General features: G+C 36.8%; 2 pseudogenes; both read right to left on the bottom strand.

Moving 5' to 3' along the window:
• Positions 1–520: 520 nt before the first annotated feature.
• LOC149222516 (uncharacterized) lies at positions 521–21,860 on the bottom strand (annotated as a pseudogene).
• Positions 21,861–22,408: 548 nt separating this feature from the next.
• LOC149222515 (uncharacterized) lies at positions 22,409–25,433 on the bottom strand (annotated as a pseudogene).
• Positions 25,434–27,980: the final 2,547 nt, after the last annotated feature.

Genomic DNA, 27,980 nt, shown 5'->3' with positions numbered 1-27,980 from the left:
TGTGAGGATGAATTTCTGAGATTTGCCCTGAAGTATCAACAGATTGTTGTTTTGGCAAAAAAAAAAAAACATGATAGTAAAGGCAAGAGGAGTTGCAATGTAAGTCTCCATAAAACATTCGCAGATGCCATAAACATAATTTAGAGTTCAGTTAGCGCAGAAATAGACTTGTACAGAACTTGTGAAGAAATCCACCCGACAGGGGCCACAACAGAGACGTTAGACCAGGGATACAATAAGCCCACTTGAGGGGAGCGCGAGAACAAGCAACAATAAACAAGAAATGAAATCAGCACCGACATGGATTCACTGCTGAGAGGAGAGATATGGGCCGACCACAGTCGACACTAACAAAGAATCCGCCCCATAAAGCCCTAGTTGCAGAAATGTAGACAATATGAATCTGCCCAAAGAAGGTGTGAGAATGCAAGAATTTTGTTTCTGTCAATACGCAGAGCAGAATCTGTAAAAAAAATGCTATCTTCTGCGATTTTGCCATAGACGCTGAAGAATAGAATCTCTAATGAAGACACAATTGCCCAGGGAGCGAGTAAATCTGGTCATCGCAGTCAGACAGAGCCACCCACTGTTTTCAGTAAAATACGTTACAGATACAAACAAGTGTGATATTTCGGGGCAGCCATGGCTACATCTCAGGCTGCAGACTATTATGCTTACAAAAGACCCCATGTGGTAGAATATCCAGCTCCTCCTTGAATGGAAATAGACGAGACTATTCTAAAATCAGTAGAGCAGAAGACGGGGTCTATTTCATTTAAATTTATGGTCAATGTCATTTAATAAATCAATTTATTTTGGTTTCTAATATAATTAAATTTGTTTGCAATATTTTTTTTTCTTCTAGTAGGTAGGCTTCAAGGTCCAGATTTTGAACCTAAGCTCTGATACCAAATGTAAGGACCATATCCAGACTGTATACATTTTTTTTTTTACAACCAGAAAAGAAACGCATTGAAATTCAAATTTATTTAACACACACATTCCTGCCACTCATTTCAGGAAACATATCATAACATTTTCATACTTTTAACTAAGATCAATAGTAATGAAATACATATGTACCGTTCACCAGAAGGTGAGACTCAACTTGCTCTGTTTTTGCTGGTATTCCCTTGTAGCTGGTCACCTTCGCGAGTGAATGATGACGCACTTGATCCGAATGCGAAAACCCACCGATTAACCTCCCAGCCTACTCCTTGGGTACTCTTCTTCCCCGCGGACCCCCGAGCTGCAATGGGGTTGTACAATGGAGGAAAGCACTAGCTGGTAGAGGAGAGCACACCTTGGCTCCAGAGTCCCCTCTCTAAAATCCTCTACCTTACCAAACTCACTATAGCTTCGTAATCACTGCTCTAACATCATCTCATCCATCCAACAATAGGGTTCCCCCAAAAGTCCCCTCTCCCATGGCTTGCCCCTTCTTTTATAAGAGTCCTCCTAGATGACACTTGGCATGTCATGCATAATTTTTTTTTTTTTTTATAATTCAATAGTTTGATTATTCACCTACCCATGTGTCACTCTCTCATCAAGGGTCACCCAAAATTATTTACTTAACTTTTTATTTAAAACTAATATTTTCCTCACCTCAACAAGATTCCTATTTCTTCTCCTAGTTGTCTCTTTATTCCCCCCTTTTATTCCTTAATTTGTGTTCATTACTTGAAGTCAACTAATGTGTCAAGATTTTATCCCCAATCTACTCCCTAATTTAACTCAGGTTATCTCTTAGATGGATATTCTTATGTTGGTTGTTGACACATGGAGATTCTCTACATTTCTCTAAATTTAATTTATTATTCTCATTTTAATTCACCTTCCTCTTTTCTTAATTAGGTTTAAATTAGTTTAGGATTAATCTTTATCCTTACAATTATGTTTGTCTTTCCCCTTTTTCCTAATTAAACCACATAATCTTCCTAGTACTTTCCAACATGGGAAGGGTAGAGTTTTTAAGGTACTCTATTTTAATTCTTCCTATGATCCTCCTTATTCCAAGTTTTATTTTTGATTTAATTACATTGGTTTCTAATCATTATTTACCCTTGATGTAAATTTACCTAGTTTTCATTCCTTGCTTATATTTATTTATTATTATTTATTTTTAATGATTCCAAGGGTGCCAAGTTTGGTTGTGCCCTTCAAGAACTTCCCTAGAAGTTCCAAGGGTGCCACACCTAATAGTTTATTTGTGATGCCAAGGGTGCCAAGTTGGTCATGCCCTTCAAGAAATTCCTCTGAAGTTCCAAGGGTGCCACACCACTTGCCCTTCAAGCATCCAGTGACTACGAGGGGAAAGTATAGTGCAACGTCATAGACCACTATCATCTCTTATGTTGCCTGCTATAGTGAGACTAATGGTGTCGGGGATCAAGGAATCCGCCTTGATGCGCGCCCCCCGGTAAAGTCCTCATGTGCGACCCAACTTTGGGACCTGCCCTCATGGCATCGTGATCTTCAAGGCGAAGGTGTTTCAACCCTTCCAGCCCAAGTCACGGCGGGAGTGCTAGTGGGTGAGATCAGGGACTCTGTCCCACCCCTCCCATGTAGTTCCATCCACTTGTACAACCCCATCACCCATATGTGAGTCATTCGGTCAAGCAACTAATCTGTACCTGCAACCGTTAATATATCATCAGAATATAGTTAAACATATATGGCAGATTCCAAGATCGACTTAGACTTTCAAAGATAAAATAATATGAATTTTCATCAAACCAGGTGTCATCAACTCGTCATATGCGAGTGCCTCTGATGGTTTCCTGCCATACTCAATAATCATTAGTAATAAGGTTTTTTCAATGTTAGTCATTGTCATAATAGCATCATTAACAATTCCTAGTCATTCACATCATTGTCCATTGTAAACCTGAACTAAAGAAAGTAGTCATCATAGGGGACACATCCATCATGGCTATCATCATTAAACATCAATGGAAACATACATGTTCATTAAGCTATCAACATCGTAACATCAATAGAAATATACCTATTCATCAAATTTATCATCATCATGCTTTTAGTAGAGAGCATACATATTCTTTACTACCCTCATCATCATAAATTCAAATAGAGACCAAACTTAACTATTTAATGTTGCAATCATCAAAATACCGATAGATAAGATACATAACCATTCATGCTATCATAATATCAATGGAAAGCATTCATAAACATCACAACCATGAATATCTCAATCGCTAATAATAGTGTCATGTGCCTGGATCCTCAACCTGAGGTCCTCCTAGAATAAAGTATCTAAGATAATGTCATATTAGGGTCAGAAAACTAGAGTGGGCACTACAAACACCACTTTTACCAAGTTAAAAAGTATGAATTTTCCACTACTTTAACTCATCAACTGATTGACCCATTTGAATATGCGTCTTAAACTCAAACACCAAACATAAAATATGCCACCGGGTAAAATAATTTACTCTCATGCACCTTCAATGTCTAATACATTTAAGTAGGTTACATGCCAAATATAATGCACAGGGACATGAAATCTTCAAATATCCTTTTATATAGTAAATTGAATGAAAAAACTGGTTGATTTTGATATTTCAAGGCTAAACATTTTGATCCACCGATCCAAATTCTAACATACAATTGTAAATTCTAATCTATAAAAACTCAATTCAGAAAAATCGAACAACGAACCACTGCAAGGCCTAGATCAATTAAAGAATGTGTCAATTAACATGAAATTATCCCGAAGTTAGTTAAATACATACCTCTCTCTGCACATAATCGGTCAAATGCTAAAGAATTTCATCTCAGAATGACTGGATCATGGTTCTAGTGTGAAAATTGGTGTCAAACATTATTGCCATAGGTACTAGTATTGGAAATAACATTGGCTCAATTTGCCTTCTACGCAGCCTCACTATTGTAAAATACCTTCTTGGGGCAACAACTAAAATAATTATGTACAATAGCGTCACAAGTAGACTTGGCCTACTTACCCATATAAACATAGCTTCAGAGCACCACGAAAACATTAGTTATGTTCTTCACCATGGCTAAAACTTGAACTTCAATCCAAATCAACTAAAGCAACCAATCCTTCAAGCAAATTCAACAAGAAAATGCAGAAGTATTGTCGAATTCAGTGGAGCATCGCAGGGTTAAAAGAAGCCACATTGGAGAGGTGAGAGCGATGGTGGATTCGTATTTGAGATGCATTGGCAATTGTCTTTGATATCAACAGACATTGAGGATATAAAGCACAGAAAATAATTAGAAAATTTGAACACAAACAGAAAGTGCATATTGTATCATGTAACTCCTTTATCATTGTCATTCTCTCATGCTTTCTTCTTGCCGTCCCATCAACTCTGTAGAGAAATATTACCACAAGAAGTTTTCGGTTTAGGACATCATGAACAATGCATTTGATATTGTTTGATTTTTACTTCTTGTTATGCAACATGCCATGGAAATACTGCCAGAAATGAAGAATTCAATTTCTCTCCCTGGCTTATTAATTCACTTTCCGATGACGACGAGAATGTTTTCCCTAGGTAACATTTTTTTTTTAAACTTAGAACTCCAAATCGTATTGGTACTAAGGAACGTAAGTTGTAGAAAATTTTGGAAATAAAAATTTCAGTACTACCTTTATGGTGTATCGATTCTTCTTGCATGCTCGACCTACAGTGTTTATAACGATAAAATAGTTAACTCCGCCTCCAATATACCTTTGGTTAAAACTTGGCCATATTGAATTTCTAGCATTGTTCTCTACTTTAAATCCTCTTCGCTTCTTCTACATTATGCTCGCCAACGACCATACTTTCTTTTTCCTCTACCTCTTTCTAGACAGACCAGACAGGTTTTACATTTTCGCATGAGATACCATATGCATATGGAAACATGGTCTAATTTGCGTTGCTCCTCATTTCTCTCGATGCATTCCAAAGATGTAACATGACAAGCCCCACTATAACTTACCACAACTCGACCTTCAAGTTTGACATCCAATTTCAAGTCAAATACATAAATTTCTCCTTTAACAAGTCAATGTCTGAGAAGGGAGCACCCAAAAGGCCACAAAATTAGTGGCTCAATCTATTCAACAAGGCAGATAAACCTAGAGCGCTTTGATATCATTGTTAGAATCAAAATGTTGGAAAATGAATTCAAATGTATATTAAGAATGATGTAAATTGTATATGTATAAATAAAAAAATGAAACTGTTGGATTCAGTTTCTAGGTTTATTGGACATACATTAACTGTCCACCAGAACCCTGATGGATTAGGTGGCTAATAATCTCCATAGTCATTTCTGTTAAGGCATGATTTAAATATTTGTAACCATGATCTCTCAATATTAAATGAGCCACGATATGAAGATGTAGGAGCACGATTCAAGCTAGCTCCTTCTTGATACGGATCTAAGGGCGCAGGTTGAGGTTACTAATGTATCAAGCCACTAATCAAAGGGAATCCTTGAGCATTACCTCTTCTTTTTTGGATCTATCAATTGGATCATAATGAATTTAACTTTTCGTCTGCAGATATTTTATGTTGGAGATGATGAAAACATGATCTAGGTTTCTATAACAAATTGTTTTCCAACACTCTATCCAACAATTTGGTACTTCTCTAACCAGTCTCAGCTCTTGTAACCGAACTCATGGTATTTTTCCAGACAGTTAATGAAAGTCCCATAACCGTTTCTGTAAAAAAAAAATTGGTACTTCATAACAACTTGTTTGTGTGAATTTGTCGAATACAAATTTGGGTGTCACGGATCTAAAATGTAACAATTTGGATATAATCCCATGTGAAGCACTACCAAAGGAGGTCATCTCATCTAGCAGTCTGAGACGTCTTCACTTCCAGACAATATGCACACGATTCAACACCACTTCATATAGCTCACCATTCTAATTTCAATGTTAATTCTTTCATACTACATCTAGTTTATTTTACTTCAAAATTTTATTAGAAACCTAGAAAATAGTTATCTCAAATATTTCTACAATAGCTAATGAAATAAACATACTGGTATATTAACTTAGAAAATTAAATGTAATAGAACTAAAACAAGGAAATAAATCATACAACAACAAAAAATTTATGTCCAACATGATATTCCTTCATATTAATTTTCTTAGGAAAATTTGGGCCTAGACCCACACAGAATACACAAAAAATACAACTGTTGGGAACCTAGAACTCAACCCCACAAGGAAAAAATGGCCTCAAGAAAATCAACCCTACTAAAAATGCTCGACCTTTAAAAAATTTAGCCTTCCTCACTAATAATTCAACCTCTCTCTTTTCCTTTTTACAAGCCTTGTGCACTTGAGAAATTTGACATTTGGATATTTCGACCCTGCTCTTCAACTGACTCAACCTCTTTCTTTCATAGCTTTAGCCTCCTTAAAATATTATTCCAAATTTCACTGTTGCAATTCTCTTCACTTTTGTTTAGTCTAATCAAGTCTCTCACTCTTGATAAAATCATTTTCTCAACACAATTTACTGTCACCTCTCCCTTAGGCTTATTTTATAATTTATTTATGCCAAAATACCTAACCCTAATCTCCTAAGTGATCAATAGCTAGGATTATATCCTAAGCCTCACTTGAGATCAACGATTGATATTATATTTAAGTTATTTAAATAACTTTATTATTTATTCGTAAAAATTTAATCTAATAGTATACAATAATTAATTAAATTAATTATTGTGCTTTTCCTAAGTTAAATATAAGAAAGAATAATAAAATCACTTCACTAAGCAAGAACCTAACGAGGAAATCAAATATATTCTACATGCTAAGACACCAAGCCAATGTAAAAGACCTTATGAGACTACAAAATCAACACTCCTTCTTAGCAAGAAATAGATTCTCCACTACCCCAAGTTTGTCTCTACAAAACACACCATTTCCCTTCACTAAAGGCTTGGTGAGAATATATGCTACCTATGCCGGTGTGGAGATGTACTTTGATCTCACAACACCTCTCTAGACCCTTTCTTTGATGAAGTTACATATGATATTTATATGCTTGGACCTATCATGAAACACTAGATTCTTAGATAGGTTAATGAAGTTATGATTGTCATAGTGAATCACAATGGACTTAATCTAAAAACCAAATAATATTGTGAGAATCATGTGAAGCCATAGAGCCTCACAACTCATCAGATTCATTGAAATGTACTTGACTTTTTTGAGCTAAGTGCCAATGAGTACTACTTCTTTCTATACCATGAGATCATAGTTGATCCCAAGTTGAAATAACAACTTGAAGTACTCTTCTTGTCCATTGCACCTCATGAGCGAGGTTCTTGGTTTTGGTTATAAATGTCATACATGTCTCTTGATGTAAAGGTCATGTAAAGACCCATGTTGTAAACCATTGTAAACTTTAGTCATGTATGAACTATTGGGTTCAAGTCATTCATGTATGTAATCCCATTATGTTGGGAAATTGATGTAATGATGGATCAAATATGTAACCCCACTATGTTGGGTGATTGATGTAAACATGAGTCATTAGTGATAGGAAAGGTTATATTTGGTTGAGTCATAAAGTATTTTTCTTTTATTATACATCTTTAGAGGTTCCAGAATATGCTCAGGGGGAGCATGGTCAATATGTAGTTTTCATATTCAACTAACCAACCCTACAATGCCCCTCTCTACAAAGGGGGAAGAAGTCTTCATTCAACATTGGTCAACTCTTTGCCCTTGATGTCAAAGGAGGAGAGAAGCTTGGTGTTTGGAAAAGAATGCTTGGAGAAGCTTGGTGAGAAGCATTGATATTTTCAAGTGTGTTTGCAGGCATTTGCAGATGGTGACCAAACACTAAAGTGGTTGCCATCAAGTCCAAAGGGGAGATTGTTGGAATTATAGCTAATGTGTTGTCCTTGATGGCATCCTACTTGATAAAGATGTCAACATTATGGTAACATGATGATTATGTTGGTTGGTACAAATGTGGTGGGTGATATGGACAAAGGTATAGCAGTTCAGAGACAGATGAATAATAAAGGCGATGTTTGGGAAAGTATATGCAGATCCTATTCCGCAAGGTCGCATACATACACATGTATGGTGAAGAAAATTTGCATACAAAATTTGCACCATGGTAACTTAAATACCATGGGTATTTACCATGGCATTGGCCCATAGTAATGAGTGTGACAATGGTCATTTGATCCTGTCAAATAATACCTATGGCATTACCAAAGGATTGGCCTAAGGTATTGGCTAAGGCTAATACTATGTAAAGAGATGGAGATCAAGGTGTTAGCATGCAAGTAATAGATTGTTTATGAATGATTTTATCTGAAATAGGTGTGCACCAAGGAGTAAGGATAAGACTCAAATCTAAAAGATCTGATATATGGTGACATATTTGTTTGTTTGATGTACTTATTGAAAATGTCTAACAATGATAGATATGTGGTTGTAATGATGTCGTAATCTGAATGAAGTATTCTAAAAGTATGCAATTCTGACAGTAAGAGTTGCAAAGAGTAAACTTGTCTTTGCAATGAATGTTTTTAGATCTATACATAGGTTTTCCTTAGGTGAGTCACGTACATACATAGATCTGCTTTTGGGTAGTCACGTATATATTCTGTGAAGTGTTTTCAGTTTGTGCAGATCTATACGCATGTGTTGTGAATGGAAACGTATACATAGACTTATGTGTTTTATGAAAGCTGCATACATATGATATGGTTTTGCAGTATGGCTTATTGATGGTATTTGATCAGTTCCGTTATGATTGTTGTTGTCTGGCGATGATGTATCTATCATGATAATATGTGTTTTATAGTGTTGATTGGGTTGAATAAGACTTGGTATATTGATCAATGATGGTGTTGCATTATGAATGGGTTTTCAGTAAGTTAGTATTGATGTATCTGTTGTGATTCAGTATTCAATGACTAACCCGGTGATTCAGTTTGACATAGATCTTAGTAGTCAGTGACTTGATATCTATACGCAGGTATTCAACAGAGGAAGCACATACATACGTGGGTGTGCTATAGAGAAGTAGCGTATATTTTTTGAAATATATATGATTAAGGTTTGAAATGACAAAAATTGGTTTCTGTGATGAACAATGTATGACTTATGAATGGTTGTGCATTGGTATTATCTGTTTATGATCGGTTTGATGTGGTTGCAATAGATGGTTGAGATTTAGTGATTGGTTTTTTGATGTTATAGTGTTTGAGTTGGTTTAATGATTGGATGAGTAGGTTCATTGTTTGGTTTTAGAATTGTTACTTGGTATTGGGCTTAATGAAGAAAGTGGGTCCAGTTTGAAAATATGATGAAAGGTGGCCTACAGGCTTGATTTTTTGAGTCAGGTGGATCTAGTATGTAATATTATGAAACGTAGTCCATAAAATGTGTTGAGGGTTGGAGCCTTCAGTGAGGGAGTCAAATCTTCCTTCTAGGAGTAGCCGGTGAATTTGTGCATGAGGTAGGTGCTCCTTATCGATAGGAGCCAGTAAACGAGATTTGGGGGATAGAGCTCCCTTCCAGTGGGTGCTCGAGCATGAGAGAAGGTTGTAGCCTTTTGCATGTGGGTGTCTGCATACTTCTAAGAGTATGTGCCAATACAAGATTGTAAGAAGTTTTCATTTATAATAAAAGAAGAAGACAGAGACGGTGACAACAATGGTTCTCTCCCACATTGGGTTTCCACCTAAAATCCTAGTGTTCATGTGTGTTGATATGTTTTTTTGTGTGTTAATGATCTATCTACTTCTTAATTCTCATGTATACTATTTAATTAATGAATAATGAAGTAATGATACATTGGTTAAAGATGAACAAATGATGAACTATATGAAAAATTAGTTAACTGGATATATGTCGTTTGTTGTTACTAAAGTCGTGTGCATACACTAGTTGCATGAATGACACTAGCGTATCGAAGAATATGAAATTAAAAGTTTAAAGTGAGTTTAAAATACTCATAAATTCGACATTTGGATACTCTAACCCTCCTCTTCAACTGACTCAACCTATTTCTCTCATAGCTTTGGCTTCCTTAATTTTTTTTTCCAAATTTCACTGTTGCAATTCTCCTCACTTTGTTCAATTTAATCAAGCCTCTCACTCTTGAGAAAATCACTTCCTCAACATAATTTATTTTCACCTCTCCCTTAGGCTTATTTTATAATTTCTTTATGCCAAAATACCTAACCCTAATCTCCGAAGTGATCAATGGCTAGGATTATATCTTAAGCCTCACTTGAGATCAACGATTGAGATTATATTTAAGTCATTTAAATAATTTTATTATTTATTCTTAAAAATTTGGTATAATAGTACACAATAATTAATTAAATTGATTATTGTGTTTTCCCTAAGTTAACCATAAGAAAGAATCATAAAATCACTTCACTAAGCAAGAACCTAAAGTGGAAATCAAATATCTTCTAGATGCTAAGACACCAAGCCAATGTAAAAGACCTTGTGAGGCTACAAAATCAACACTCCCCGTTAGCAAGAAAGAGATTCTCCACTACCCCAAGCTTGTCTATATATAACACATTGTTTCCCTTCACTAAAAGTTTTGGTGAGAATATATGCTACTGATGCCAGTGTGAAGATGTACTTCAATCTCACATCACCTCTCTAGACCTTGTATTTGATGAAGTGGTATCTGATATTTATATGCTTGGACCTATCATGAAACACTAGATTCTTAAATAAGTAATGAAGCTATGATTGTCACAGTGAATCACAATGCACTTAATCTAAAGACCAGATAATTTTGTGAGCTTCATGTGATTGTCACAGTGAATCACAATGCACTTAATCTAAAGACCAGATAATCTTGTGAGCTTCATGTGAAGCCATAGAGCCTCATAACTCACCAGATTCACTGCAATGTACTCGACCTTTGTTCAACTAAGTGCCAATGAGTGCTACTTCTTTTTATACCATGAGATCATAGTTGACCCCAAGTTGAAATAATAACTTGAAGTACACTTCTTGTCCATTCCACCTCATGAGTGAGGTTCTTGGTTTTGGTTATAAATGCCATACATGTCTCTTGATGTAAAGGTCATGTGAAGACCCATTTTGTAAATCATTGTGAAATTCAGTCATGTATGAGCTATTGGGGTCAAGTCATTCATGTATGTAATCCAATTATGTTGGGAAATTGATGTAGTGATGGATCAAATATGTAACCCAACTGTGTTGGGCGGTTGATGTAAACATGAGTCATTGGTGATAGGAAAGGTCATATTTGGTTGAGTCATAAAGTATTTTTCTTTTATTGTACATCTTTAGAGGTTCCAACATATGCTCAGGGGGAGCATGGTCAATATGCAGTTTTCATATTCAGCTGATCAACCCTACAATGCTCCTCTCTATAAAGGGGGAAAGAAGTCTTCATTCAACATTGGTCAACCCTTTTCCCTTAATGTCAAAGGGGGAGAGAAGCTTGGTGTTTGGAAAAGAATGCTTGGAGAATCTTGGTGAGAAGCATTGATATTTGCAAGTGTGTTTGCAGGAATTTGCAGATGGTGACCAAACACCAAAGTGGTTGCCATCAAGTCCAAAGGGGAAGATTGTTGGAATTATGGCTAATGTGTTGTCCTTGATGGCAACCTACTTGATAAATATGTCAACATTATGATAACATGATGATTAATATGGCTAGTATAAATGTGATAGGTGATATGGACAAAGGAATATCAGTTCAGAGACAAATGAATAATAAACGTGATGTTTGGGAAAGTATGTGCAGATCCTATTTGGAAGGGTCGCATACATACGCGGGTATGGTGAAGAAAAGTCGCATACAAAATTCGCAACATGGTAACTTAAATACCAAGGGTATTTACCATGGTATTGGTCCATAATAATGAGTGCGACAATAATTATTTGATCCTGTCAAAGAATACCTATGGCATTATCAAAGGATTGGCCTAAGGTATTGGCTAAGGCTAATACTATATAAAGAGATGGAGATCAAGGTGTTAGTGTGCAAGTAATGGATTGTTTATGAATGATTTTATCTTAAATAGGTGTGCACCAAGGAGTAAGGAGAAGACTCGGATCTAAAAGATCTTATATATGGTGACATATGTGTTTGTTTGATGGACTTATTGAAAATGTCTAACAATGATAGATTTGTGGTTGTAATGATGTCGTAATCTGAATGAAGTATTCTAAAAGTATGAAATTCTGACAGTAAGAGTTGCAGAGAGTAAAATTGTGTTTGCAACGATTTTTTTTATCTATACGCAGGTTTGTCTCAGGTGAGTCTTGTACATACGCAGATCTACTTTTGGGTAGTTGGGTATATATTATGTGAAGTGTTTTAAGTTTGTGCAAATCTATACATGGGTGTTGTGAATGGAAAGCACGTATATACACTTATGTGTTTTATGAATGCAACATACATATGTTATGGTTTTGCAGTATGGCTTGTTGATGATATTTGATCAGTTCTGTTCTGATTGTTGTTGTCTGCCGATGATGTCTCTATCATGATAATCTATGTTTTATAGTGTTGATTGGGTTGAATAATACTTGGTATATTGATCAATGATGGTGCTACAATATGATCGGGTTTTTAGTAAGTTAGTATTGATGTATTTGTTACGATTCAGTATTCAATGACTAACACGGTGATTCAGTTTTTTATAGATCTCAATAGTCAATTACTTGAGATTGTATGCATGTCTTCAACAGAGGAAGCACATACATACGTGGGTGTGCTACAGATAAGTAGTGTATAGTTTTTGAAATATATCTGATCAAGGTTTGCAGTGACAACAATTGGTTTATGTGATGAACACATTATGACTTATGAATGGTTGTGCATTGGTATGATATGTTTACGATTGGTTTGATTTAGTTGCAATATATGGTTGAGATTCAGTGATTGGTTTGTTGATGTTATAGTGTTTCAGTTGGTTCAATGATTGGATGAGTAGGTTTAGTGTTTGGTTTCATAATTGTTACTTGGTATTGGGCTTAATGAAGAAAGTGGGTCCAAATTAAAATATGATGAAAGGTGGCCTACAGGTTTGATGTTTTGAGTCGGGTAGATCCAGTATGAAACATTATGAAATGTGGTCCACAAAATGTGTTGAGGGTTGGAGCCTTCAGTGAGGGAGTCAAAGCTTCCTTCCAGTAGTAGCTGGTGAATTTGTGCAGGGGGTAGGTGCTCCCTTCTAGTAGGAGCCGATAAACGAGATTAGGGGGTTGGAGCTCCCTTCCAGTGGGTGCTAGAGAACAAGAGAAGGTTGTAGCCTTCTGCAGGTGGGTGTCTGTGTACTGGTAAGAGTCTGCGCTAGTACAAGATTGTAAGAAGATTTCCTTTATAATGAAATAAGAAGACATAGACGACAACAACAATGGTTTTATCCCACATTGGGTTTCCACCTAAAATCCTAGTGCTCATGTGTGTTGATATGTTTTTTGTGTGTTAATCATCTATCTACTTCTTACTGCTCATGGTTACTATTTAATTAATGAATAATGAAGTAATGATGCACTGGTTAAAGATGAATAAATGATGAAATATATGAAAAATTAGTTAACTGGATATACGTTGTTTGCCTTTACTAAAGTCACGTACATACACTGGTTGTATGAATGACAGTAGTGTATGGAAATCAAAATATGAAATGAAAATTTTAAAGTGAGTTTAAAATATTGATTCACCCCCCCCCCCCCCCCCCCCCCCCCTCTCTCAGTATTTTTCCCAACAACACACACACAAAGATATATATATATATATATATATATATATATATATATATATTTTCTCGATGAGATAGTTACTTTTATTTAAGGAAGGGAATTTTCACACCCAATAAAAAATCTTAGGGTGATACTACCACAATTTGGAAAAAAACACAGTTATCGATGGAAAATTTGAGTCTTGATATTACTTGGCATGATTCTTGAAATCGTTTTATATCACAAATCAAACCTACACATATAAATATTGGGTTCTCCATGCTTGTATTGTAGTCACATTTAACATTACAAAAAATAAGGTGGGAAACAAGGTAGGTTACAAACCCCATCCCCTTGAAGGAACACCATCCTTGATGTTCTATGAACTAAGAACATAAACAAAATCTAAGATTTATATTTACAACTTGATGCAGGAGCATCCGACCACCCTTAATCAAAAGTCAAAGTCAAAGCTATGGAGGAGGAGACATGGACAATCATGTAAACCAGGAGAAAATTTCTGTTAAAAACGAGCTAATTTGATGGAATTGATAAGTCTCGAGAACACTTAATTTAATGTAATTATCTTCCATGTATGTGCGTTGAAAGATTTAGGTGATTTGTGAGAGGAAATCGTGATCTGAAATGATCCACAACTTTTTAATTTATCTATAAAGAGTCTGTGTGTGAGAAGAGATAGAGAGGGGTAGAAAATTTGTGTAAACAGAGTGTGTATTTAATGTAGTCAAGAGGAGAATTTTTACTAAGGATGAAAAGCCTTAGGCTGTAATTGTATTGTATATAATATAAATATGTGTGTTATTCATAATTCGTATGTCTGTGTGTTTATGTGCTATTGAGTTAATTCCTGTGTTATTGGTTCATTAATCGACCATCGATCACTGTAAGGATCGATGGTGATCCAACGATAAATTGAGTTAACTGTTGTATGAGTGTCATGAGTGTTTAAATAGAGTGTGGCGGAGTGAATCTGGGTGGAAAGGTGAATTCCATCATAAGCATACAAGTGCAGAGGAAGTCGTCGAATCATTGAGATTAACGGATATTAACAGTAGAGGAATAGACTGCGGGGGATAGAAGTGTACGGGGGTCCTGATCGAGGTTGAAGACCCACAATCAGTCTTAGTCGTCGATCGCAAATTCAAACACTTGTGTCGAAGTCAACTATGGGGGTTGAGCATTTGGTAAGTCGCGTGCTAGTTGAAGGGTTGCAGACCGTCGGATTGAATGGTATGATAAATGGTGGGGATCAACGATCAGTTTCGCATCGCAATATTTCATGAACCGTGGCCTGGAAGAATTGCAAAATGTGATGTGCAATCGGAGGATCCTAAGCAGAACCGAGAAATTCATGAATGCAGGTTTATTTCATTTGGAGTCCAGTCTTATGCATTCAAGTGGAAATGGCGTTAGTTGGCAGGTTTTGTGTTATTCTGTTGTTCGGTGATTGGTTAGGTTTTGGATAAAATCCACCAATGTAATGCTTCCTGTTATCTCAAAATCAGACCCTGATAGGCTGCTATGATCAGGTAGATTTCAAGTAACTCTTTCAAACCAATCTTTTAGCTAAGGCTTAGCCTCCTTAGCCTGAGAGGGCTCTCTCAAAGGGTTAATGATTTTACTTTGAAGATTAAGATGGCTAACTCTATGAAAAATTCGAACAACAGTATATGAATGGTTGAAATATCAATTAACAAAATTCCATTGGGCCATGGAGTCAAGGTGTGTTTCAGTACAACAATGAGATTAAATTCACATGGAAGTCAGGGCATAGAGGGCTTTCACATAGAAGTAGAACAGAGATATAGTGTAGGAACACAGTCCACAAATACATGAAGGAAATTAGAGCATCTTCAAATGAGTTCTAAGTAACATGTATCTGTACTACTGCAAGTAAGTATAGGAAAGAAACCATGAAGAAAATCAAACATTAAAAACCCTTGTTGAATCCTGAGTAGTGAAATCAACTCCTTATATTATCCTGAAAACATACAGTAACCCAAAGTCCTCTGTTTCTTTGAGAATTTCCCACCACTATTACATTGCTCTTTCCTCTATATATAGAACTCTTCTACCTAACTGAGATTCCTCCTCAAGCATGAGGGGAACTCAAATTCTCCTTATCATGACACCTATTGACATATTAAACTAACTATTAAAAGCAATTTACTACTAATTGATAGCTCTAGAAACCTAAAACAATTAGGATTCTAACTCTTCATCATGTTGGTAGCAGCATTTGTTACAATCAAAACTCGTTCTCTGACAAGTGGTCTTTCTTTAGTTTAGCTATGGTGAATGTTTAAAGTTCCTTGCTGGCCCTTAATGTCTTATCTCCTTTACTGCTCCTGCAAAGTAGGAAACTGCCCCTGTTTTCCTGCATTTGGTTTCCTCAAGGATGTTTGAGACCAATTAACCCAGATGTCTTCTTTGATTACACAAGAGTGTATTTGAGTGCCACGTTCTTGATGTGTTATAGACCCTTTACATATATTCGTATGGAGACAAAACTTCTTCAAAGCCGTTTGGAATGTCGTGGACAAAACTAGCGGAGATTTGTATGACAAAACTTATAGTTCATATATCTTTTCCTCTACTTGTTTCACCTCTGTCGGTTGCTTGCACATTGTAACTGATCCTTTTTGACACTCCTCTTTCAAAAAATATTCCCTTGATTACTCAAAATTGGTCGACTGAGTTTAATTATGTAGCTATAGTAGTTTCGTAGCGCGCTACGAAACTGCTGTGCATTAGGCATCATCTACAGCAGTTTCGTAGCGCGCTACGAAACTACTGTGTAATTACAAAAACACAGCTTTGAACCAAAATTTTACTGTTTTGCACCTCTTCATACTGAAATATCCTTTTCAACTGCCCTGAAGCTATTCAAAAGTGAATGCAGATGCATCATTCTTCAAGAAAAACTGCAACAAGGTAAGTTATCAAAAGATCTCAAGGTTTCTTTTATTTGTACATCACTAGCTATGTCACCCATAGGCCGACCTCTTAATCTGCTTAATGCAAAAATCACTCTCTCTTTCAGTTCTTCCATGTTGCCTTTACCCTGCACAGCCTGGAGAAGAAGCCAACGAGGGGATGGTGGCAACCACCACATGCCAATACCCAAGATTACAGCAATTGGTGTGCTCAAGCCATACATGTATCGCCAGCCACCAATCACATCAATTTCTAGATTACCCATTAAGTAACCAAGCAAGATTCCCAGAACTATGAAAAGTTCCTTCAAGGATACAAGTGTTCCACGAATCTGATATGGAGAAGTCTCAGAAATGTATAAAGGAGTTGCATGCATAGCCAAACCTATTCCAAGTCCAAACAACAGCCGACCAACTATAAGCACAGGAAGTCCAGGTGCCAACACTGTGATTAAAGCTCCTGATAAATATAGCACTGCTGCAATAATTAACTCCCTCCATCTCCCTAGAAAATCTGCCACGTTGAATGCTAGTAGAGAACCACATAAAGCACCATAAAGGGAACCACTAACCACCAGACCAGTTTGAATAGATGGTAGATTGTACCAGATTATCCCACTCAATCAGCCGATTGCAATGAAACAGAGGCACCTGAAGTAGAACCAATATCATAACCAAACAGTACACCTCCCAAGGCTGGGAATTAGCAGCTGAGAATCCAATTTTGCAGGACGAATTGTTGGCAAATATGGTGGTGTTTGTTATAATAGGAGGCCGATTGGATTTCAGGCCTGAAACGCCACAAAATTCACCAGCGAAACCACCAAGAGCTCTACGGGGAGCATTATTTAGAACAGCCTTCCAGTGCAAGAGTATGGAAATGCTTGAAAAGCCCAAAATAATCTGTTGCACCCAAAGGTTTTTCACAGAGATCTTCAAACTGGAAATAAGCACAACCATTGGCTCCCAAAAGGAATCTGTAATGTCCGTCCCATGACAACTTCAACAGTTTTTGGAGTGACCATATATCCATTTATCAATTCTTGAAATTTTTCTTTGAGCAAATGAGAAGAATCTTTGCCACAAAAATACAATCCTTTCTGAGCTGAAGTGAGCTTTCGATAGTCAGTGGAAGATCCAATCTCATGAACAACACATCGCTCGACCACCTTCATATAAATTATCAGGAGCCCTGTTGGAAGTGGAAACCAAGATAATTCCTTTGTTAAATAAATGTCTAAACATCTGATTCAGGATCAATGCATCTACCACATTTGTTACCATGAACTCATCAATGCACAACAGAATTGCTTCACTTGAAATATCATTAGCAACAGCATCCAAAGGATCACTTAGACCTTTTTGCTTTTAAAGAAGGCTATGTACATCCAACATAAAATCATGGAAGTAAATTCTCTTTTTCCTCCAAGATTCAGGCAGTTGCTCATAGAAAATGTCCATTAACATTGTTTTGCCTGTGCATACCCCACCATATAGGTACAAACCATGAACAGGTGACAAATAAGCTTGTGGCTTTATGAATGAGAACCAGTTGTTGGATTTATTAGAATATGTGGATCTTTCCAATCCACAAGATTCAATTGCATCTACCAGCTCATCATATAATATCTGGAGAGCTCTGAGGGTCTCTTCCTGACATGTGTCACGTGCCATGAGTTCTCCTGCTGCTATCCGCCTTTCATACTCTATTAGAGGACCCCTTCTCTCCACATCTTTGCCTGAATCTTTGGCTGTAGATGACAGCAAGGTCCTTGAATTTATAACCTGTTGTAAGCCTATGCTAATTTCCTTCTCCCCGAGAGGACTACAAGATGTCAGAAAAACCAAGGATGAGTGCGATTTCACAACCAACCTTCCACCCCTGCTTATGCACCCATCAGATCCTCCGACTTGCACGATAGGCTTTGACAAATTGAAAAAAATTCAAAATCTTTTCTTAAGTGATAACAGTGGCTCCACTTGGGATAATGTGCTCTTGTAGTACACTATGAACTCGCAGGTCCAGTGCTTTATCCTTTTATGACAAACGAAAATTTGCTTGACAAGAATCCCCTTCAAGCTTCTCGGACCTTCACCTCGGGCTTGAGCTTGATGATCACTGTAGGAGAGAGAAATCTATATCTACTGAAAAATGCTCAGTCAACCTTGAGCTTATTTTCATTTTCCTACCTACCTACCCTATCAATTTCAAACTTCTTTCAGCTCAATCAATGTGAAATTTCCAATGTAGCCAATCATTTGTCTTATCTGATATTAGAGGCTCTTGACTGCATCCGACCTCAAAATAACCATGATAGTGAGATGACCAAATCAACTTATAATGTACCTGATCTTCATAATGCAAATGAAAATGAAATACTGGTGTGCAAAGCTTTGCCATGTATTCACTTATAGGGTCAAAGAAGACATGGTTAATTTGATGATCACCATAACACTCTACATCTTCAGATAACTGATTCTCAACCACACAAGATTCCTTTGATATGTTATCCAACTGCTTTTCTGAATGATTCTCACAAACAATGTAATTTTCCTCCTTATTATGATCATTTATTTCTGTAAGCTGCTGAGAAGTTTGACATAAAAAACCAACCTTTTCCTCTGCCTGGGGGTTATAAAAGCTATCTTTCAGTACTTTTTCTTGTTGTTTGCAATCACTTTCATACTCTTTATGATCAAAAGACTGGCAAGTTTGCTGCATCTTCTCATTCATATCAGCGGATTGAACATGGTTTTCACAAGTAATCCCGTGCTGATTTTCATGTTGCATTTCATGGGATGTTATACTTTCTTCTTGGTGTTGAAATGCATTGTTATGAAGAGCCTCTAAAATTTCTTCATCCATAAATTCATCATCATCATAAAAATCCTCCAAATACTGAATAAGACTTAAAGAATGTTTACAGCAATCTTTGAGCAACAATAAGGAAGGATGACATTCTTTATACATCTCATAGAATTCATCATGAAAATTAGCAAGCGAATATATTGAACCACTTTCCAAATTTTTATACCAAGACCATGCTTTTCCTTCTAAATTGGCCATAAACATCCTCATGAGACAATCTTCAGGGAACTGAACCTTAAGACTGCGCACATGCATATGAAACCTAACCAAATGAAGAGAAACATTGTCTTTCTTTTCATCTTTGAATATTGGAAGATCCTCTAACCAATCAACCTTTGGCATAGGATTTGGAAAACCAGGGATATGAGACCGATTCATAGGAGCATACCTGGTATTCATTCTTGCAGTGGAACTCATCTTGTAACTTCATCAAGCTACTGATCTTCTAGCAGTGGAGTCACCTTCCAATTTATTATTTGATGTGTGGAGTCGCCAAGGTAGTTTTGTAGCCTCAAAATGATGTCTGAGCTCCTGCTACCTTCAGAAGTTCAGCCTCTTAATTGCAGGAATGAATAGACTTCAGGCTCCCGGTAGACGCACCAAAATGTTATCTCAAAATCAGACACTGATAGGTTGTTATGATCAGGTAGATTTCAAGTAACTCTTTCAAACCAATCTTTTAGCTAAGGCTTAGCCTCCTTAGCCTGAGAGGGCTCTCTCAAAAGGTTAATGATTTTAATTTGAATATTAAGATGGCTAACTCTATGAAAAATTCAAACAACAGTATATGAATGGTTGAAATATCAATTAAAAAAATTCCATTGGGCCATGGAGTCAAGGTGTGTTTCAGTACAACAATGCGATTAAATTCACATGGAAGTCAGGGCATAGAGGGCTTTCACATAGAAGTAGAATAGAGATATAGTGTAGGAACACAGTCCACAAATACATGAATGAAATTAGAGAATCTTCAAATGAGTTCTAAGTAACATGTATCTGTACTACTGCAAGTAAGTATAGGAAAGAAACCATGAAGAAAATAAAACATTAAAAACCCTTGCTGAATCCTGAGTAGTGAAATCAACTCCTTATATTATCCTGAAAACATACAGTCACATACAGTAACCCAAAGTCCTCTGTTTCTTTGAGAATTTCCCACCACTATTACATTGCTCTTTCCTCTATATATAGAACTCTTCTACCTAACTAAGATTCCTCCTCAAGCATGAGGGTAACTCGAATTCTCCTTATCATGACACCTATTGACATATTAAACTAACTATTAAAAGCAATTTACTACTAATTGATAGCTCTAGAAACCTAAAACAATTAGGATTCTAACTCTTCTTCATGTTGGTAGCAGCATTTGTTACAATCAAAAATTGTTCTCCGACAAGTGGTATTTCTTTAGTTTAGCTATGGTGAATGTTTAAAGTTCCTTGCTGGCCCTTAATGTCTTATCTCCTTTACTGCTCTTGCAAAGTAGGAAACTGCCCCCGTTTTCCTGCATTTGGTTTCCTCAAGGATGTTTGAGACCAATTAACCCAGATGTCTTATTTGATTACACAAGAGTGTATATGAGTGCCACATTCTTGATGTGTTGTAGAGCCTTTACATATATTCGTATGGAGACAAAACTTCTTCAAAGCCGTTTGGAATGTCATGAACAAAACTAGCGGTGATTTGTAAAACTTATAGTTCATATATCTTTTCCTTTGCTTGTTTTACCTCTGCCGGTTGCTTGCACATTGTAACTAATCCTTTTTGACACTCCTCTTTCAAAAATATTCCCTTGATTACTCAAAATTGGTCGACTGAGTTTAATTATGTAGCTACAGCAGTTTTGTTGAAACTGCTGTGCATTAGGCATCATCTACAGCAGTTTCGTAGCGCGCTACGAAACTGCTATGTAATTACAAAAACACATCTTTGAACCAAAATTTTACTGTTTTGTGCCTCTTCATACTGAAATATCCTTTTCAACTGCCCTGAAGCTATTCAAAAGTGAATGCAGATGCATCATTCTTCAAGAAAAACTGAAATAAGGTAAGTCATCAAAATATCTCAAGGTTTCTTTTATTTGTACATCACTAGATATGTCACCCATAGGCCAACCTCTTAATTTGCTTAATGCAAAAATCGCTCTCTCTTTCAGTTCTTCCATGTTGCCTTTACCCTGCACAGCCTGGATAAGAAGCCAACGAGGGGATGGTGGCAACCACCACATGCCAATACCCAAGATTACAGCAATTGGTGTGCTCAAGCCATACATGTATCGCCAGCCACCAATCACATCAATTTCTAGATTACCCATTAAGTAACCAAGCAAGGATACAAGTGTTCCACGAATCTGATATGGAGAAGTCTCAGAAATGTATAAAGGAGCTGCATGCATAGCCAAACCTATTCCAAGTCCAAACAACAGTTGACCAACTATAAGCACAGGAAGTCCAGGTGCCAACGTTGTGATTAAAGCTCCTGATAAATATAGGACTACTGCAATAATTAACTCCCTCCATCTCCCTAGAAAATCTACCACGTTGAATGCTAGTAGAGAATCACATAAAGCACCATAAAGGGAACCACTAACCACCAGACCAGTTTGAATAGATGGTAGATTGTACCAGGTTATCCCACTCAATCAGCCGACTGCAATGAAACAGAGGCACCTGAAGTAGCACCAATATCATAACCAAACAGTACGCCTCCAAAGGCTGGGAATTAGCAGCTGAGAATCCAATTTTGCTGGACGAATTGTTGGCAAATATGGTGGTGTTTGTTATAACAGGAGGCTGATTGGATTTCAGGCCAGAAACGCCACAAAATTCACCAGCAAAACCACCAAGAGCTCTGCAGGGAGCATTATTTAGAACAGCCTTCCAGTGCAGGAGTATGGAAATGCTTAAAAAGCCCAAAATAATCTGCTGCACCAAAAGGATTTTCACAGAGATCTTCAAACTGGAAATAATCACAACCATTGGCTCCCAAAAGGAATTTGTAATGTCCATCCCATGGCAACTTCAATAATTTTTGGAGTGACCATATATCCATTTATCAATTCTTGAAATTTTCCTTTGAGCAAATGAGAAGAATATTTTCCACAAAAATGCAATCCTTTCTGAGTTGAAGTGAGCTTTCCATAGTCAGTGGAAGATCCAATCTCATGAACAACACATGGCTCGACCACCTTCATATAAATTATCAGGAGCCCTGTTGGAAGTGGAAACCAAGATAATTCCTTTGTTAAATAAATGTCTAAACATCCGATTCAGGATCAATGCATCTGCCACATCTGTTACCATGAACTCATCAATGCACAACATAATTGCTTCACTTGAAATATCATTAGCAACAGCATCCAAAGGATCACTTAGACCTTTTTGCTTTTGAAGAAGGCTATGTACATCCAACATAAAATCATGGAAGTAAATTCTCTTTTTCCTCCAAGATTCAGGCAGTTGCTCATAGAAAATGTCCATTAACATTGTTTTGCCTGTGCCTACCCCACCATATAGGTACAAACCACGAACAGGTGACAAAGAAGCTTGTGGCTTTATGAATGAGAACCAGCTGTTGGATTTATTAGAAGATGTGGATCTTTCCAATCCACAAGATTCAGCTGCATCTACCAGCTCATCATATAATATCTGGAGAGCTCTGAGGGTCTCTTCCTGACATGTGTCACCTGCCATGAGTTCTCCTACTGCTATCTGCCTTTCATACTCTATTAGAGGACCCCTTCTCTCCACATCTTTGCTTGAATCTTTGGCTGTAGATGACAGTAAGGTCCTTGAATTTATAACCTGTTGTAAGCCTATGCTAATTTTCTTCTCCCCGAGAGGACTACAAGATGTCAGAAAAACCAAGGATGAGTGCGATTTCACAACCAACCTTCCGCCCCTGCTTATGCACCCATCAGATCCACCGACTTGCACATCGAGATATTGATCTTGCACGATAGGCTTTGACAAATTGAAAAAATTCGAAATTTTTTCTTATGTGATAACACTTCCATTTGGTATAGGTGGGCCATAACCCACAGGCTCATGTAAGGATATTGTGGAAACCAAGGAAATTGCCTTTTAGCGGTTTTTCCTACGTCAAAGTGGTATCAGAGTAGGGAAAGGTTTCATGTGGGTAGAAAGAAGATTTTGTATGCAAAAAGGGAAATTCAACGAGGGGTCAGTTGTTGTTCAGTTGTTGTTGAATTGTTGTTCAGTTTTTGTTCTTTAGTTGCTATTCAATTGTTGTTCAGTTGTTGTTCAATTGTTGTTCAGTTGCTGTTCAATTGTTGTTCAGTTGTTGTTCAATTGTTGTTCAATTGTTGTTCAGTTGTTGTTCAATTGCTATTCAGTTTCTGTTTAATTGTTGTTCAATTGTTAATGTTCAATCGTTGTTCAATTAGACGCCTGCGTCATTTTAAGCAAAAAGGGGAGGTACAGTTACGTTGAAGATTGGTGAGTTTGTGATCTTTACACTATCATACAGATAGCGATAGAAGAAGGTGAGAAGAATGCAGCAGCCTAGAGCATGGTGTGCACAAATGGTTCCAAAGAAGAGAGAATCATAGAGATGCCAAAAGACTAAGCTCAGAGGAGAGAAGCCTGGTGAGGTCGTAGGGGCTTCACTGAGTGAGCAATACCATACCACGTGGGTTCATATTGGGGGATATATATTGAGGAAAAAATGGCACAATATATTGGGGGATATATAGGGGGTAAAGGGTTTTTATAATGGCAGGTATAAAAAATGGACCTCAAAGTTAATGAAAAAATATAAAGGGGTATAAAAAATGTTAATGAAAAAATAGATACCTACAATATCTAGTGTAAGTAGGGGTTTTTTAAATTGGGAAGGTGTATTGGGTTTGTATTGGGAAGGGGTTAAATAATGTGATTTTTAGGGTTATTTTCCAATATGTAGTGAAATAAGGGTATTATTTAATATGCCACAAACGCACGTGATAGGTTAGAGGTTCATTGATTGAAGCCCCCGTGGGTGAGGTATCAGGTAGCAAAGGAGACTGTTACTGTAGAGGTTTTGTTGTAGCTCACAGAAAGATCATGAAAGAAGTTCCACTGAGGAAGTGGGTAGAATTGCTATGGGATGAAGGAGAAGCATATGACCCGGAGGTCATAAATTTTTGTGCCTCAGGAGTTTGATGTAGGAGCATTCGACCACCCTTAATCAAAATTCAAAGTCAAAGCTATGGAGGAGGAGACGTGGACAATCATGTAAACCGGGAGCAAATTTCTGTTAAAAACGAGCTAATTTGATGGAATTGATAAGTCTCGAGAAGACTTAATTTAATGTAATTATCTGCCATGTATGTGCGTTGAGAGATTTAGGCGATTTGTGAGAGGAAATCGTGATCTGAGATGATCCACGACTTTGTAATTTCTCTATAAAGAGTGTGTGTGTGAGAAGAGATAGAGAGGGGTAGAAAACATTTGTGTAAACAGAGTGTGGATTCAATGTAGTCGAGAGGCGAATTTGTGACTAAGGTTGAAATGCTTTAGACTGTAATTGTACTGTGCATAATATAAATATGTGTGTTATGTGGAATTCGTATGTTTGTGTGTTTATGTGCTGTTGAGTTAATTCCTGTGTTATTGGTTCATTAATTGACCATCGATCATTGTAAGGATCGATGGTGATCCAACGATAAAATGAGTTAACTGTTGTATGAGTGTCGTGAGTGTTTAAACAGAGTGTGGCAGAGTGAATCTGGGTGGAAAGGCAAATTCCATCATAAGCATACAAGTGCAGAGGAAGCCGTCAGATCATTTAGATTGACAGATATTAACGGCGGAGGAATAGAATACGGGGGATAGAAGTGTATGGGGGTCCTGATCGAGGTTGAAGGCCCGCAATCAGTCTTAGCCATTGATCGCAAATTCAAATGCTTGTGTCGAAGTCAACTACGGGGGTTGAGCGTTTGGTAAGCTGCGTGCTAGTTGAAGGGCCGCAGACTGTCAAATTGAATGGTATGATAAACAGTGGGGATCAACGATCAGTTTCGCATCGCAATATTTCATGAACCATGGCCTGGAAGAATTGCAAAATGTGATGTGCGATCGGAGGATCCTGAGTGGACCCAAGAAATTCATGGACGTGGATTTATTTCATTTGGAGTCCGGTCTTATGCATTCAAGTGGAACTAGCGTTAGTTGGCAGGTTCTGTGTTATTCCGTTGTTCGGTGATTGGTTGGGTTTTGGATAAAATCCACCAATGTAACACTTCTGATTGGTATAGGTGGGCCATAACCCACAGGCTCACGTAAGGATATTGTGAAAACCAGGGAAATTTCCTTTTGGCGGTTTTTCCTGCGTCACAACTCTTACATCAATGCCATTTTCCATTAACTGAGTTTCCATGTCCATCCATGTCGTTCACTAACCTCAAGGCTTCCATAAGGAACAAGCTCGTCTTGTTGCCTCCTAGGACACACATAATGCATTTATGATCCCAATGATTATGTACATGAATATTCGAAAACCAGTTCATTTAAGTCTCCTCTTCCTAGTAGTCACACACCTTCCAGGTTGAGGCATCCCCTTCTCTACCTCCTTAATCGCTCGGGTGATCCATTCCTTGGAAAGTCTTCCTCACACAAGAATAGCCTTGATGGAGTCTTCCTTCTGGCTTTCTCTAATAACATAACACATTTATTATAGCATAACTCATGGTGATTAATGCAATCATAGGGTTCTAGTGTCAGCACAATGGCCTAATCCTTCAAATCTTCATCTCCACTACACTCTCATTGTGCCACTCTGATATTAATTGTAATAAACATCATCTATCCTTGTTGGCTAGTTCAGAAGCCCACCTATATCACAAGCATCCAGTTTTCATGAGATTAATCATAACAATTTTAAATCAAATTAAACCAAAATTTCAACATGTAATTCTTTAACCAATACTTATCTTTATGGTTATTATTTATTTAATTCACAAAATAAAGGAGTTAAGGATAAAAAAGTGAATAAGGAAAAAATTTGCCCATGGGGCTTTGGATTGACAGTGAATGGGTGAAATGTTAAGGCACTCCTTGCGATAGGTCACTGGTTCAAATCCATGTGGGTGCTTACCTACCAAAAAAAAAGAATAAGGAAAAAATTTATTATAAATAAATAATAATAAATATAACAAAAAATAAAAAGAATAGCCATAATTATAATAATAATTAAAATGTGGGGTCACAAATGATAGTAAGGAAAATAATAAGAAAAAGAATAAAACAACTGGGAAATAAAAAGGAATAAAAGCAAGTGAACAACATAAGAAAATAAAAGAAACAAGGAGACAAATGAAGAAGAATAAATTGAGGGAAAAGCAAGGGTCCAATTTCTACTGATTCTCTAGTCGTTGTCTCTATTAAGGTTGTTTGTTGAATGCTTCTCAATCTTGATGGCCTCTCTAAACTTTATGTGATGATAATGGGAATTCTTAGCAAGGACGACAGTGCCATCAATACAAATGTGGTGTCTGGTTTTAGTAGATTGTTTAGTAAGAGACGACGTTATGGAGCAATTATGCTTGATGTCAACAACATGCTCCTGGATTCTACACCTGATGGAACGATCTGCTTCACATATATAAGGTTCCCCACAAGAACATGGTGATGGTTCTCCAAATTGGACATAAATTAAGGCCCATCTGACTATCCTTCAGCACATAAAACCTTTCATTTTGCATTATATGACATATTTTAGCTTTAATATGTCCATTAGGAAGGTTTAGAGATAATTACATATTTGTGCCTAATATTATTTATTTTTGTAGAATATTGTGAGAATATTGGATAAATTATGAAAATTTGGAGGCTGAGATAATTTAGGGACTTTCTCCTGATGGGCCAAGATTGGATAATAAATGAACAAGATATTATGAAATTATTGAACAAATTCTAGAGCTCCAATGATTGAGAAAATCTAGGAATGTGCTCCCTTTCATTTAATGCAAATTCCTAGTGTTGAGAACTAGATCCACTTTTTGAGGGATTTTGGAAGGGAAAGTTGTCTCATTTCAAGTAGAATGGTTCAACATCACTTTGTATAAGTACAAATTCGAATTTTACTCTAGGGGGGTGTATTTATTAGTCTTCTAATGAAGAAAACTTGTTATTTAACATCTCCACTTTCATTTCTAGAAATGATGTACTTGGATTGATTCAAATAATGAAGTTTTGTGCCATTTTTAGCTTCTAAAGCTTGGTTTCTTCCATAGGACTCTGAGTATCCTTGTTTTTGGCCATCCCGTGAGTCTCAAATCCCTCCTGTACAATTTCTTTATTTCCTTTGAATGTTTTTTCACTTGCATCTCTTATTTTTGCATTCATGTTTTTTTGTCATATTGGTTAAATGATTGAATTGAGTTTTTTGTAGGTTATTTATAGATTCAAAAGCATGATTCATCCTTAGAAAAACT

This window comes from Pinus tabuliformis, chromosome Q (genome assembly GCF_031772625.1).
Source record: "Pinus tabuliformis cultivar Carrire ecotype Pingquan chromosome Q, CPIR1, whole genome shotgun sequence".
Classification (NCBI taxonomy): domain Eukaryota; kingdom Viridiplantae; phylum Streptophyta; class Pinopsida; order Pinales; family Pinaceae; genus Pinus; species Pinus tabuliformis.
This window is presented reverse-complemented; position numbering and strand designations above follow the sequence as displayed.